The sequence below is a fragment of the Falco peregrinus genome, chromosome 11 (assembly GCF_023634155.1).
Source record: "Falco peregrinus isolate bFalPer1 chromosome 11, bFalPer1.pri, whole genome shotgun sequence".
NCBI lineage: Eukaryota > Metazoa > Chordata > Aves > Falconiformes > Falconidae > Falco > Falco peregrinus.
In genome coordinates, this window is record NC_073731.1 from 26,387,429 (window position 1) to 26,401,365 (window position 13,937).

Sequence of the window (13,937 nt, forward strand, 5' to 3'; positions counted from 1 at the left end):
CTCTCTTCCCTTCCAGTACCAGTCACCCTGTCTCCCCTTGCCAGCACTGAATACAGATCATGACAAAAGAGAATTCAAAGCTAGTGCTGAACTTTCTTATATGGAAAGCCAGCATCCTCCGACCCCCTGAGCCGGCCGGCACAGGGCACACTGACCATATGACGGAAGGGTATTAATAAGCTCACCACTGAAAGAGGAGCTTTCCTCAGCCCACCACGCACCATGTGTGCACACGTGGCTCGGGAACAAGAGTGGCCTCATGGCACCCGATCTTCCTCCTGGGAATCTGTTAGCAAGTTATTTACAGAGTTTCTTTGCCTCAGGGAAAGAGAGTCAGCACACAGGAACCAGCAAGCATGAAACCAGCACTAAAGTGGCTTTCATGCAGCTGGTGTAGTCTTCAGTGAAAGGTACCTTCTCCTACACGACCTTATTTCTCTGTACATCCTCCCGTTGCTACTATGAGGGTAACCATATTCCCTACCTAACATGGGCGTTGCAAGAAGCGCATCAAAGCTTCTAAGTGTGGTGGTAATCAGTCTTAACTGCCTTAGAAGACAAGAACTTGTTTTGAAAGCAGAGTGGGCTTTGCAGATTTGTAACAACAAATACAAAACAACTAAAATAACAATGTCAATTTCTATGGGTGGGGAGAGGGGTAACTAGTCTTTTTGCAAAGACAAGAAAGGAAAGCAAGCTGTATTTTTAGCCTGATTAATCAAAACTAATGAGCCCCTAGAACCTTATGTCTCTCTCAATCAGCATACTATCAGCAGTGGCAGTATACTAGCCTTTCTCCATCAAAGAGCAGCCCAGGGGCCATCTAATGACACTCCAGTGTGAGTGACTCAGAGTTTCTCCATAAAGTAAAGCTTGCCTAAATCTCTAGACCAGATGGCTGAACTGTGAGACAATCCGTCAGATGGCTCCGAAGTGTTTAATACAATTAAGGATATGCGATCTGGAAATGCCCTGGGCTCAGACAATTTGTCCACAGATTTCTGTAAAGCTTTCAGAAACAAATCTGCACAGTCTTCTTCTGAACAAGCTTAACAAGATTTCTTAGCCAACAGCAAGGGAATCAGCCATTAAGGGAAGCAAACAGAACCCCTTGCTAATGCCTTCTCGCCCCTGTAATGGGCAAGATAGCAAAGGAACAGAACATCAACTGTTGCCAAACATCATGAAATAGGATCAGTTTCTCAACAGCAAACACTTTGTGTGCATAGTGCTTTTCATCCAAACAATATAAACATCCATTCTCTCTACTGTCCTCAAAGACTTGCAATTATACCTACTGTGCAGATAGGAAAAGTGAGGCACATTGCTACATAGCTTGTCTCCACCCAGGAGATGGTGGGAGAACAGCTTAACTTAAAAGGCGTAACTGCCTCTTCCTCTTCACTAACCCTCTTCACCCTTTCTTTGCTTTCCACCTGCACCACCATCAGCCTAAGGAAGCAGCTCCCAAACCCCTAACAATTTCCCACACTCAGGAAGGCAGCTTGCCTTCGACACTGAGAGGGGACTCTCACTGGAGGGGACAAGCTCACACTTCTCACTTCAAAACAGCAGAGCTGAGTGGAGAGTGACTGTGAACAGAGCTACAATACATGGTTCTAACTATCCTTTGTCAGTCGTCACCCCACCGAGAGTATCTCGGTACCAGGAACAGCAGAGTACCTGGTAGCAACCATCCTATCTGTTACACCTCGCACGTATATATTTTGTCTACTGTGGAGCAAAGGGAGAGAATTACTACCTAAAACATACGCCCACAGAGATAGGAGGAGGAAAGGAAATGGATGGAGGAGAGTCAAACCGAGAGGCTGAGGTGCTGTAGCACAAGTATGTGTGGGTAAGTTAAAGATCTCCTGCTTCCAGGTTTGCTTTGTGATCTGTTAAGGGGCAGCAGGGAGATGACCACAGCGCCATACTGGGGTAAGTCAAATCCACTCCAGGCAGGGATTCGTCCCCTTTGACCCCCCAAACAGAAATACATACATGAACAGCTTCAGAGTGCTTACCAATAACTTGAGGTACGCTGTACATAAAACATATTACATATGTTTCCAAAACAAGCAGTGAAAATCCAGGATATTCAATTTAAAGAAATCTAGCTGTGTTAGATCTGGCTAAAACAGTTAATAATTGCATGGCTACAACTAAAACCTGTGAGTGCCTAGAGTTCCATGACTACTTTAAGCCAACACACCCACCAGCTGCTGCCAAAATGCAGCTCTCCCAATTCCCACTCCTGTCACTCCTTCCCATTCATACCAGCAACTGGGAGCTGCATCGAGCTGTGCTGGTTTATGAATGCTTGAGCCAGCACTGGTAGCAGGATCAGAGAAGCAGAGGTGGGGAGTGAAAGGCTGGAAGCGATTGTGGTATTGCCAGCCCAAATTAAATTCATCTGCCTTTAAAAGATACATATGACTTCTTTTCCTACCCCTCATACTGACACTGGGGCCCATAGGTCTGACTCTTCCTGCCAAAATGGTACATGCCATGCTTTTTCTGCCAAACCCCATGTCTTCCGAGCTTCACAGCACATTAACATTTCCTTCTGACACTGCAGCTCATGAAAGAGGCTGTTGTGTGGCCGCACAAGTACCATACTTCCCACTGATCAGCAACCAGAGGGGAAAAAACCACGTGACTGAGCAGTTCAGCATTGTACTGAGAATTGTACTTGTTGCACATGCTCAGATGGAGAAATGACAGCATCAAATTCCTGCGTGTTTGTTTTCATATATTTCTGCTTCAGGTTTTCTTTTGTGATATAACTATGCATACAGGGAATATCCTCTTCCATTGTGTGAGATTCCTGATGTAGCTATTCCTGGTTAAATGGCTGAGCACTACACTTGACAGCATACCTAAAAGCAAGCAAAAACCTCCTACTACTTTTTTTATTAAGTATAATAAATGGAAATTGTGCCTGTAAGAATAGAGGGGGGAATCTGATGCTAGATTACAACTGATGAGCTAAGAGGCTGTAGAAGGTATCTCAGGGTGGAAGACCCCATCTACCTAATGTCCCGGAAGGTCAGAACTCAGTTCAGTAAGCATATATTTACCAAAATAGGCTTGCCAAGCCTGAAAATGTTAGTCAAGGGTATCTTACAGCCTTTAAAGCCAGGGGTTTGTGGCAGATCAAAACTGAAAAGATCACATGCATTACTGCCTTAAGTATCATGTTTCGTACCTCTCAGAATGCTGGTAGGATACAAGCCAGCTTTCAGTGTCTGGGGTGTTAGGCTTGCTGCCGAAGGCAAGGCAAGCGCACGGGGATGTAACAAGATGATTTACCAGGAGACTGCATGCCTCCTTGCGTTGCGCTGCACCCGAGCCCATGCGAATCGGTCGCTAGTTGGAAACCTCACCTGCTCAAAATAAGTTACAAGCTGTCTCATTCAAAGACTGGATACGGTATGAGCTCCCTTCCAGTTCCTACACCACAAATTGACCATAACACTTTGCTCAAGCTGGTAGATACAGCAACAGACGTAAGAACTGCAGGAGCCATACTGATTGAACTGTCACTGTTCCCACCAGATGTTCCCATGGTTCTCCTTGAATCATGGTTGCACTAGGCTGGCAGGTTTAAGGGCGTGAGAAGTGACCTGCTATGACCTTATACATGAGCAAGTGACTCCATTCTTTAGAGCTGTCAAGCAGTGTTAGATTTATAGAAATTTCATGCAATTTATCTGCAAACGAGTTCAGTAGATACTGGAACTTTCTTTAGTATTACATAGGCAGTTGCACAAAGCTTGTCAGAGCCTGAGATAAATTCTCCGATTTCTCCAATACATACTTGTAATCTTCTCACAGGACCCATCTTACACACTGCTCACAAGCTCCCTCTGCTCTGCATTCTCACCGCCCAAGATCTCATCCTGCATGTAACGTCTGCCAAAAAAAACCTGCAGGCAGCTCCAGGTCCACTCTCAACCTGCTATACTCCCTCTCGCCCCAAGCTCATGAAAAATTCCTTCCCTAGGCAGTTGCTTCAACGAAATTCTTGCCTACAGATGCTTTGATAAACAGCCTGTATTACCAGAAGGATGTATCTATTAGGTAGCGTAACTGGTAATTCTGAGGTAGGGTCCCCTGGTACACTTCCATAATGTTTTCTCACTGCTGTTATTCAGCAGAGCTACTGATTAAAGTCAGTGGGATGATGAAGACAAATAGTAAAAGGAAAACAAAGTCTTCATGCATTGTGCCACGGTCTTTCTTTCAAAGACAGATAGCAACCTTTAAAATGCTGAGCTTCATACTGTATGTGACCCAGTGGATTAGTGACACTATACTTTATCTAAACTGCCTGGCCCTGGCTGGAGTGTCAGAGAAAGGCAGGTGGGATTATACAGGGGAAGGACTTACTTGGCCCCTGTGAGTAGTATGGAGGTTGGCAAATCACTTCATCCTGCTCTAAATCTGCAAGGTGTGACGTTTTGGCTGACAAAGACATCTCCCTTATTTTCTTTTTGATAGCAGCTTTGGACAAATTATCGTATGTGCAGTTTTATATATTCCAGCCCTGACAGTTTCAGATTATGTCCTTTTTGCACAACAAGGACATTTTCAACCTCAATGTGTAATTCAAATCTCGTAATTTCATTGGACAATTGCAGATTAGAGCTCTGAAAAGCTCTCACTTTCTTCCCCCTGCTTCTGAGGAGCAAATGAAAACCAGAGGGGAGCACTTGCTGAAGATTTTGCTGATGGGATCACCTACAGTTTTCTGTATTGGTACTGATCACAGTTTATAAATTCAAACATAAAGAATTATTTTTATTAAATAGCATCCCACAAGCCAAATGATTTTTCCATCCGGCAGAAGCCACGAGAGACAGAAAGGATGTTAAACACAAGCAGTCTCGTTTGAAATAGAAGCACCTGAAAAGAACGCCCAGATCCTGAATTACAAAGCTCAGACTGTCATTTAAAAGCATCAGCTTAGATTCTCAGACATCTAGCATAGATTAAAATGGCATAGCATAAGGCAGGATCTGGGCTTCACAGTGTAAACGCAGTATATGACTTGCTCTGATTTGCTCCTAGAAAAAAGGAACTCTATGTCCTTCACTTCCACTCTGACCTGCTATGCAACTTAAATTGCTCATCCTCCACAAAGTACATCGATTGGATGTACCACAGCTCTGCCTCTAACATAGGGACTAGTTGAACTCATGATGAGCTCATGCAAAGCTCAACCTGCCATGTTAATTGAGTAAGAGAATCCACATTTACAATGTAGCATAATTCATACTGCCAAGAGTACAAAGTGCCTTCACCTGTGCCTGTCACAGGAGCATCCAGAATCTAGGGTACACTCACGGGGACCTGCAAAGCAGCCACTGTCAGATAAGGTGATCAGCTGATCCAAGCATAAGGAGCGCTTAAGGAAGAAGCTTCCTCAAGGACAAAGTGGTGTGGCCTTCCACTGGTGAGGACTGATACCAGAAATTTGGGACACCTTGTACCAGGCAGTGCCCACCAGCATGAATAAAACCAATGATCCAGCATCCAAAGCAGATGGGAGGTGGACAAACGCTCTTGCAAACACTGTCCCAGCCCCTGAGGCTGTATTTGGGTACTAGGTACCAGAACAACATCTACACGTCATTCCAGCCTGGGCCACAACAAAGGGATCCACAGAAAGAGTATCAGTCTTACTGAAGCTCCTTTTCCAAGCAACACTTAAAGAGAACATGAGCTTTGAGCTTTCTTCTACTGCACCAGAAGAGAGATACTAAAATGGGAAATGGGAGGATGAGCCTGGAAAAAGCATTTAAGGGAATAACCCTAGGTCAAATGGACAAGATAAAGGTTTTCAGGCTCTGCCAATGCATCTAAACAATACTGTGGTCAGAGCCCAAGGGCTTTGAGATTTTCATCTACATAGCATTCAAATTTATTAGACTGGAGAGTTTTCAGGTTTTTTTCCTCTTGGCAAAGGTGTATGTGTAAAAGGAGAAGTATTACAACTAAGGTGGAACAAGTGGTCACTCCCTGCTTCCCCCAAACACACACAGAGGACACTAAGTGCACCACTAAGTGCACGCTGCAGCAGCCAGTAGCTGGTCTTATCGATGTTTTCTAACCTGTCTCCTGGCAGGTCAGGTGGAAACGGTCACTCTGGAGTTTCTTCAGCTAAAGTCTGATTGATTTGCTCTTGTTGAACCAAATTGTTTCTGTGTTTCTGTAAACACGCTAATTAACACCTACTAGACTACATTTAGTTTATGCATTTAGCAGGGGTATCTGCACTAGCTAAATCAGACTGCAGCAAGCACACCTACCTCTGGCACAGTTATCTAGTGGAGAAAGCATATTAGACTTCTATTCACAGTCTTTTCTCCTTTCCCTCAAACCCAGTGACCCTCTGTGACAAAGATTTATAGAATTAGCAGTCTAAAGGCGGTCACTGCAGAGCAAGCAAGCGCAAAATGAAAATGGAAGAGGTAACTGGAGATTAACTTAAACCTAGATTCATGTCATACAACTATCACCATAAATTCCAGAGTTCAGAGGAGACAGCAATGTGCTATTACTTCTCACTAAGCACGATGGAGTGATTTAGAACAAGAGACCATCAGTTCAGCAAGAAACAACAACTCGGTCTTGAAATTACTTTGATTTGCTACTTACTGCTTTAAACATGAGCTGTGACGATCCACCTTCTGGTCTGCAGTTCTCAGTCCTCATGAGGAAAGACAGCAAGATCTGAGATTTTCCGCAAGATATTTGTAAAAACATCCTTTTGCTAGGACTGCTGAGGAACATTCACTGGGGAAAGAAAAAAGAGAAATAAACATTAAAGAACAGAAAGTCTCTTTGAATTGATTTATTCTCCAGTTCACATTCTTAGGCACTGAATTATCCATCTTCCATATAAAATGATGTATTTATTACTATCTATTTTCCAGACATCCCACAATGTATACCAAGAATTCTCCCTACAGAGAACTCTCAGCCCAAGGACGAGTCTAAGGGGATGGGTACAAGCAAACCCACACTTCTTTGCTTTTCCTTCTCAACTTTGAGCACTAAGAACAATGTGGATCTCTCTACTCTTGCTTTGTAGATATGTTCAAGGACTCCAAATATTAAACATGTATGTAAAGCATACGAATGGTGTAAGACTGACCATGTGCACTCCACACTAAAGCAAAAGTATCTGGTGGACAGGAGATTAAACTAGTGCTTCTGCATTACTGCTGCTTCTTTCTCTGTTCTCCAGAGGACCTTAAAAGTGTTTATATTTATTCAGGGAAGAATCCAAAGAAGCTTCATTCACCTGTCCTATAAAACCAAAATAGCTGAGTCAGTCTTTAAAAGCACTTCTCTTTTTAGTGTTGGTTTTTTCATACAGTACTTCTTTATTTACCATAAATAGGAATAGATCAATTTTTATTTACTTGAAGATGTAAGCTTTTTTTTTTCTTTTTTTTCCCCAGAACTGTTTGAAGAAGTTTCCCAATCAAAATCTCTTGTACCATATTAATGGGCATTAGTGCCTTCAACCTTGAAGCAATTCTGCTTCAACTGTAGAACTGTATGGAAAGTTAATTAATTTTTTTTACAGGAAAACAACAATCCACCACTGGCCAGATTTATCACATTGCCAGAATTGCTTCCACCAGAACAGCCAATTAAGCAAAAGGTAAATCTAATTTTCAGTAAGTTTTTGCCTAGGGTTGCACTAATGGAAAGGTCACCAGAGCTGGGTCCTCTGTAGGTAAGACATCTCATCCTTTCTTTTTGCAGTTTTTCTGAACACTGACACAGTGCTTTTCCACTGTGCACATCAAATGCTAGCAAGAAAACAAGAATGCCTCAAACACGCCCACAACACAATCCTACAATCCAATAATGTCTTAACTGGAAGATTAAGAATAGTTCATAGATAAACTGCTAAATTAGTCCCTGCTTTGTAAGGTAAGATGCATTTGATAGCCCAGAAAGTATAAAGCCACTGTAAGACTTAACAAATACCAGGCAAAGGATACTCCATGTAATCTCTATTTGAATTGCCCTGCTGATAAGGAATGTGGTCTTAACACACTGCATTTCATGCTCTGGGTCACAGCAGAAGACCCAGCTCTGTTTCACAGCCTGTATTTCAGTGAATGGAGTGATTCCTTGTTCCTCTCCTCTTTCTCAATGGGAATGACTGTGGAGATTAAAAAAAGAAAAACCACCAGTACAACAGCAGATGAGGCTTCCTGAAGAGCAGCAAGACATTACACCTCTCAAATGAAGACATACTAGAAGGCTCAGAAAAGGACTATAGAGTGGTACAATCCAGACATTTCAGCACACTTCTGAATTCCACTGAAAGCAACACCACTTAAATATTTTACTTAGCCGAGATCTAAAAAGGCTTATATTCATATATACAAACGCCTCATAGAATAATTTGGGTTGGAAGGGACCTTTAAAAGTCGCTTAGTCCAACCCCCCCTGCAATAAGCATAGACATCTGCAACTAGATCAGGTTGCTCATTACCTCCTTTCAATCCCACTGGACATGAAAGTCCTGTATTCACTAATAAAACTTGTAGACCAATTTGTTTACCATTTATTTGGCAGAAGTGCCTCTGCATCCTGACCCTGATCACCTTCTCCTGCTTCTGACTACGCAGAAATATTGACCCAGTCTTTTCACAGGGGTTGAATCAGTTCCACTCCACACTGCAGAAATCATGGCCTTGGTAAATCCACTGCCCTCCAACCAGTCCTGGCTGGAGGTTACAAATGAGGCACTTCTAAATTTACTCACATAATAGCAAAGTAAATTGGGGCAAGCATTTCCCACCACACTAAAATCATTAATACATCATTTACCTAAGTGAATTATGAAGCCTAAGATACCTTCTCTATGGCAGGTTGAAGCATCCTTCAATTAACTTTTGGTTAGGAGAAGAATTAATAGGCATGTATAAGCTTTGAAAGAGATCTGTCATGTATGAAGAGCAGCTGCTGATATTTATGCCCTACAGAGAGGCTCACTTGGAGTTTGATTACAATAGTCCAATGTTCTGATTTGTGAATTACACTTAAGAACAATTTATTCCCTCATGCAGATATGATCTAACCTCATCAGTCCCATTTGACATTCTCAGTGGTGCTTTTAAAGCTTTTGGGCACATTTGATCATGGAGTCAGCTTGACAATTCTGCTTGAGGGGATCTGTCAAAGCCATTAGATTGCAGATTGGATGCAAGTGTGTGAAGGATGTAGTATCACCTGCGTTAGCCTTCATTAGCTAGCCAGGACCTCAGTGACAGATATATCTGCACTGTTACATAGTAAGGTAATTTAAAACAGACAAGCCTCAAACCAAAAAGCTTTACACAAAGCTTAATCCAAATCCTCACGACTCAAAACATTTTCATTCATTCTCTTCCCATTCATATTCAGCTCTGCATGATGCATTACATTTGGGAAAGCCAAAGAAAACAGATAGTACCCTGAGGAAGGCTGTACTCTCAGTATTTCCAACCCAATCAAAAGCAGGAAAAATGGCAAAGGAGACACAAACCCAATCACAAAGCTGAACTGTGGGTCCAAGCTTACTCAAAAGAGAAGAGGTTCAAGGGTCTGTAGACAGTTTGGTCCTTCAGAAGCAAAGGAGGGACTTGAACACAGCCAGTTACCACTTTGAAAACCTGACAATACTTCGTCAGCAAAAGCATACTCTTGAAACAGTAGCACCTGCCTAAAAACTGAAGGAGGTGAAATTTTCCATGCTCAGTGGGCAGGATTATGGAAACACTGTCAGAAGAGGAGGTGATCACTCAAAAACTGGCCTTCAATCCCTTCCAAAATGTGGTTCAGGGAAGTTGTACAGCAGCAGCTTTGGGAGGTGGAGCTCCTCCCAATTGCTAGCATAAGGCTGGGAGCAAAATCGCAGCTTCCCAGCTTTCAGGACGACACTTCTCAGATTCTTTTCTGACTCATTTCTGAAAGAAACCAGATCTGAGGAAAGGATATTTGGCTGGTTTACTATCCTAAAACAAAGCCATTGTTAGATTTTATGCAATGAGGCTGCCGCACACCTATGTACTAGTTGCTATTTTTGTTCATCTCGTAAAATGTAGGTGTTCATAACTTGCTCAGAATGTAGATCGCACCCTCAGTGGTTTGGCAGCTGGAGACAACAAAACCAGAGTACACAGAACTGCAGCTGGCTGCACAATCCATGTTCAAAACCTCGACCAGCAACAGGAGCCATGGGACCGAATTGCACAGGAGGGCTTCAATATGACATGAAAATTCACAAGTCAAAAAGTACACAGAAACCTTCCATCCACACTTTTTCATTTCAGTTTGTTCTGTGGCATATGTTGGTCCAGTCCAACAACTGGGAAAATGAATGTATTCTCCTGGGAGAGAACAGAGCTGTAGAACAACACATTTGATCCACAGAACAACTAACTGATAGGGCTGTATTAGGTAGGACCATGCAAATCCATCCAGCTTAACCCTAGAAACAGAAAAGGGAATCTGTAAACTCCCATTCTCATTTGGTGTCCAGGGGCCACTGACCCTACCTGGGGGCTGAAACACCTGGTCCCACTCACTCCTCCAAAGCACGTTTCTGCTTCAGCAGAAATGTTCCAGGCTGCCCACCCCAGTGTGGTGAGGACAGATCTCCGAATGGCCGGAGCTCAGAGTATGACCCTCCCCAGGCACACAAGGAAAAGGGGGCAGGATATTCTGAACTAACTGCACAGAAGAGTAACACAGGGTCAGTTTCATGACTGTAACCCACAAACTGATGTCTCTAGCAGCAAACATACGGCAAAATCAGAAACAGAGCTGGGAACAAAAACATATTTTCAGTTCATTTACTTTTCCTCAGAGGAAAAAATACAAATCACCTAGCTCCATCTAGTTATCATGTCCAGCACTTAAGTAACAGTTGGCTTTTCACGGTTTTAGTATTATTTATTACACGTGCATCTTCCCTCCATCTACCTTAAGAGAGCTTCAGAACAAAGAACAATTTATTCCTTGATTAGCATAGAGACTGTCTGCCTCTGGAACTCAGATGTGTTTCACAGGAAAGGGAATGTGAGCACTTGAGGAAGGTGCCTGATAGCTGTGACAGGTATTTTGCTTTTCCCAGTAACTGAAACCCAGAGCAGACCCACACATTTGTGTCTCGCTTGGGTAGCTGCATCCTCAGTTGAGCCAAATATTCAACCTCTTCCGAACAGGTCATGGCTGAGACGACAGCCTCCCATCTACACCAGTGCTGACCACACTGGGACACACTCCCATTTCTTTACCTCCCACTGAGTTGCAAAAGGAAGGTAGTACCTATAGCGTTACAGCTCTTTGGAAGAAACCATCACAAAAAGTTTATTTAAAACAAGAATTCTGGTGCCTGTGAAGCAGCTTTCTTCCCTGTGTCTAAAAATAGCAACAGAAAAATCAACATGTTTGTATTTTTTTCAGAAGGAGGGAGTCTTCAGCCATCCTGTTTATACATTTTTATTCCGTTACAGCCCACTTGAAGTCTTCTATTTTTACGCTGATAATAAGACTTTGCATTTATAGAGCACGTTACAAACAAATGCATCCGCCATCCCTTTGGGAGGCTGGGTGGGAAGTGCTGGACAGCTATGGAAGCAGGGCACAGGTTAAGTAGCGGAGTCCGTATCAGAGTGAGGATGGGGACTTTGGATCTCCTGGTTCTCTGCCTCACCCTCATTCCTGATTTGTGCTTTCTGAAGAATTTTTAAAGCTTGCTTGGAAAATCTGATCGGTACATTTTTAGCTTGGTTTTCCTTGGAAAAGTGTTGATGTGACCACACCAGTTGCCAACCCCACTCCCAAGTAACTTTCAAATCTGCTAACTGGTTTCAGCCAAATGTAAGGACTACCAGCCTCAATGATGGCCCTGCTTTCCTGCACTTTTTGGAAACCAACAACTGAGCAAAGGCCTTCAGGTTAGTGCCTCAAGAGAGGGAGAATGCAGCTGCTCTACACTCTGCTTGGCAACACAAATATACACACATGTGTACATACATACACAGACATAAACATGCATGTTTAGTGACAGACCGACCAGCACATACACAGCTACGGGTCAGCTACTTCCTGCCTTTGTGGACTTCTACAAGGGACATGCGAGGACAAGAAAGCTATGTGCTGCTGTCACCCGGCTTCAATGTGCTGTCTTTTTCAGGCAGCTGGCACAGCTGACACATGAGCCAAGGCTGAGGGGCACCATGCAGCCACGCTTCATCTGCAGAATGCTCCGGGTAGGTTCAGCACAGTTCAGGAGGTGAAAAGCACACCCAGCCAAACGACAGTGCACACAGCTTCACTGGTTTGAGCACACTAAGACACGTGGATGTTACAGCACTTTCTGCACCCACCGGCTCAGAGACAGCCAGTCCGGCTGGTGGCTGCAGGAGGGGAAGCCCCCATGCTGTCTCAGAGGGGTGAAGCGCTGGGTGATCTCTCTCTGCCCCTCCCCAGCCGGGCTCCAGGAGTGTCTCTGTCTTCAAGGCAAAGGCCAGGTTTGATCAAGTCCTCTTCTATACTGTGAAGAACACTATGTCCTTTGGCTCTCCTAAATGTCTTCAATAAGGAGATGATCTTTTTGATAGTAACAGACACAACTTCTTTTTAATCCAGGGCAGGAAAGAAGAAATATTCTACAGATTACACAATTGTCATGAAAACATCTTTCACTTGCAGCCAGTTCATCTTGGAGCAGGAAATACCTCAATTTTTCAAAGATCCTAAGGCTCATCAGCTATTTCATTAGCACAATCAGAAACACTTAAGTATAATAAATAGCTTCAAATCTGATCTGGATTGGAGAAATAACTCTGAAGCAAACAAAATTAGATTACTCCTTTCTCGTTTCAGGAAGATCAAATCAAAAAGCATTTGAAGACAACATCTCTTCTGCTTGGATCTTTCACATTAAGAAAAATACATTAGATGTATACCAGCTTCAAGAAGATAAAAACCAACAAAAATCAGCATCATGTTCCACAACAGGAGAGCACAATGAGGCAGAGACAGAACCATTACTCTGGAGTATGACTTGAGAACAGTGATGGCTTCTCCATAAAAACGTACTGATGCTCAAATATGAGCAATGAGCACCACAACACCCATTACATGAGCTGACCTACAAGCAGACAGATATGCATGGAATATGATTGTCTTTACATTTGCCTTGTGTGTGATGTCACCTTTCTGAAGGGAAAAAAAAAAAAAAAAAAAAAAAAAGAGAACTGACTTTTCATAGACACATGCGTCCCTGGCTCCTCTTCAGAGCTGCAAAAATACTGTTAAAAAGGCAAGAATTTTTTTACATGTGATAATGGATACTTGCCCAAAAGAAGAGCACAGAGACTACCAAAGTCATTTTGAAAGGGGATCCTATCTGTTGCATGTTTTAACTCCTTTCCTATGGAAAGCAAATTATCAGAGAAGGGGAAGGGTGCAGACCAGTATCTCCTGCTAGGATGGAGTAGGGATGCAAGCAGTGAACAAGCTCAAACCTGGAAACAGCCTTCACAGCACCTTACCCAGCCTCTGTTACAAATGGCAACTGTTAGTGGAAAAATCACAGATTATTTTTACTGATTTATCTAGTTCTACCTTGTGTTTTGTATCCAATGTTTCAAGGACAGGTGGATCATTCCTGTGTAATTTGAAGAACAATGTTTTTTAAAAGGATCGATTGGGTCAAAACTGCTGAACAACAGGACATTTCCTCAGGCGTATCTCAAACAGAACTTAAAGCTTCACATGCAGAAGAGAAGGCAGGCCTCAACCACATTTTGAGATTCTTCCATGCCTAAAATAACCCAAGGACTAGCTCCAAAAGCCATCCAAACTCAGCAGGAAGTTTCCCCCTGATTTTAATGACATTTTACTCAAAA

At 43.0% G+C, this 13,937-nt stretch overlaps 1 long non-coding RNA gene across 1 annotated transcript in view; it reads right to left on the bottom strand.

Moving 5' to 3' along the window:
• LOC129785333 (uncharacterized) overlaps nucleotides 1-13,937 on the bottom strand; it is a 44,416-nt gene that overhangs the window by 26,851 nt on the left and 3,628 nt on the right. Inside the window, exon 3 of the long non-coding RNA XR_008749248.1 lies at nucleotides 6,667-6,804. This is a non-coding gene — a long non-coding RNA (uncharacterized LOC129785333). The remainder of the gene's footprint in view (nucleotides 1-6,666; nucleotides 6,805-13,937) is intronic.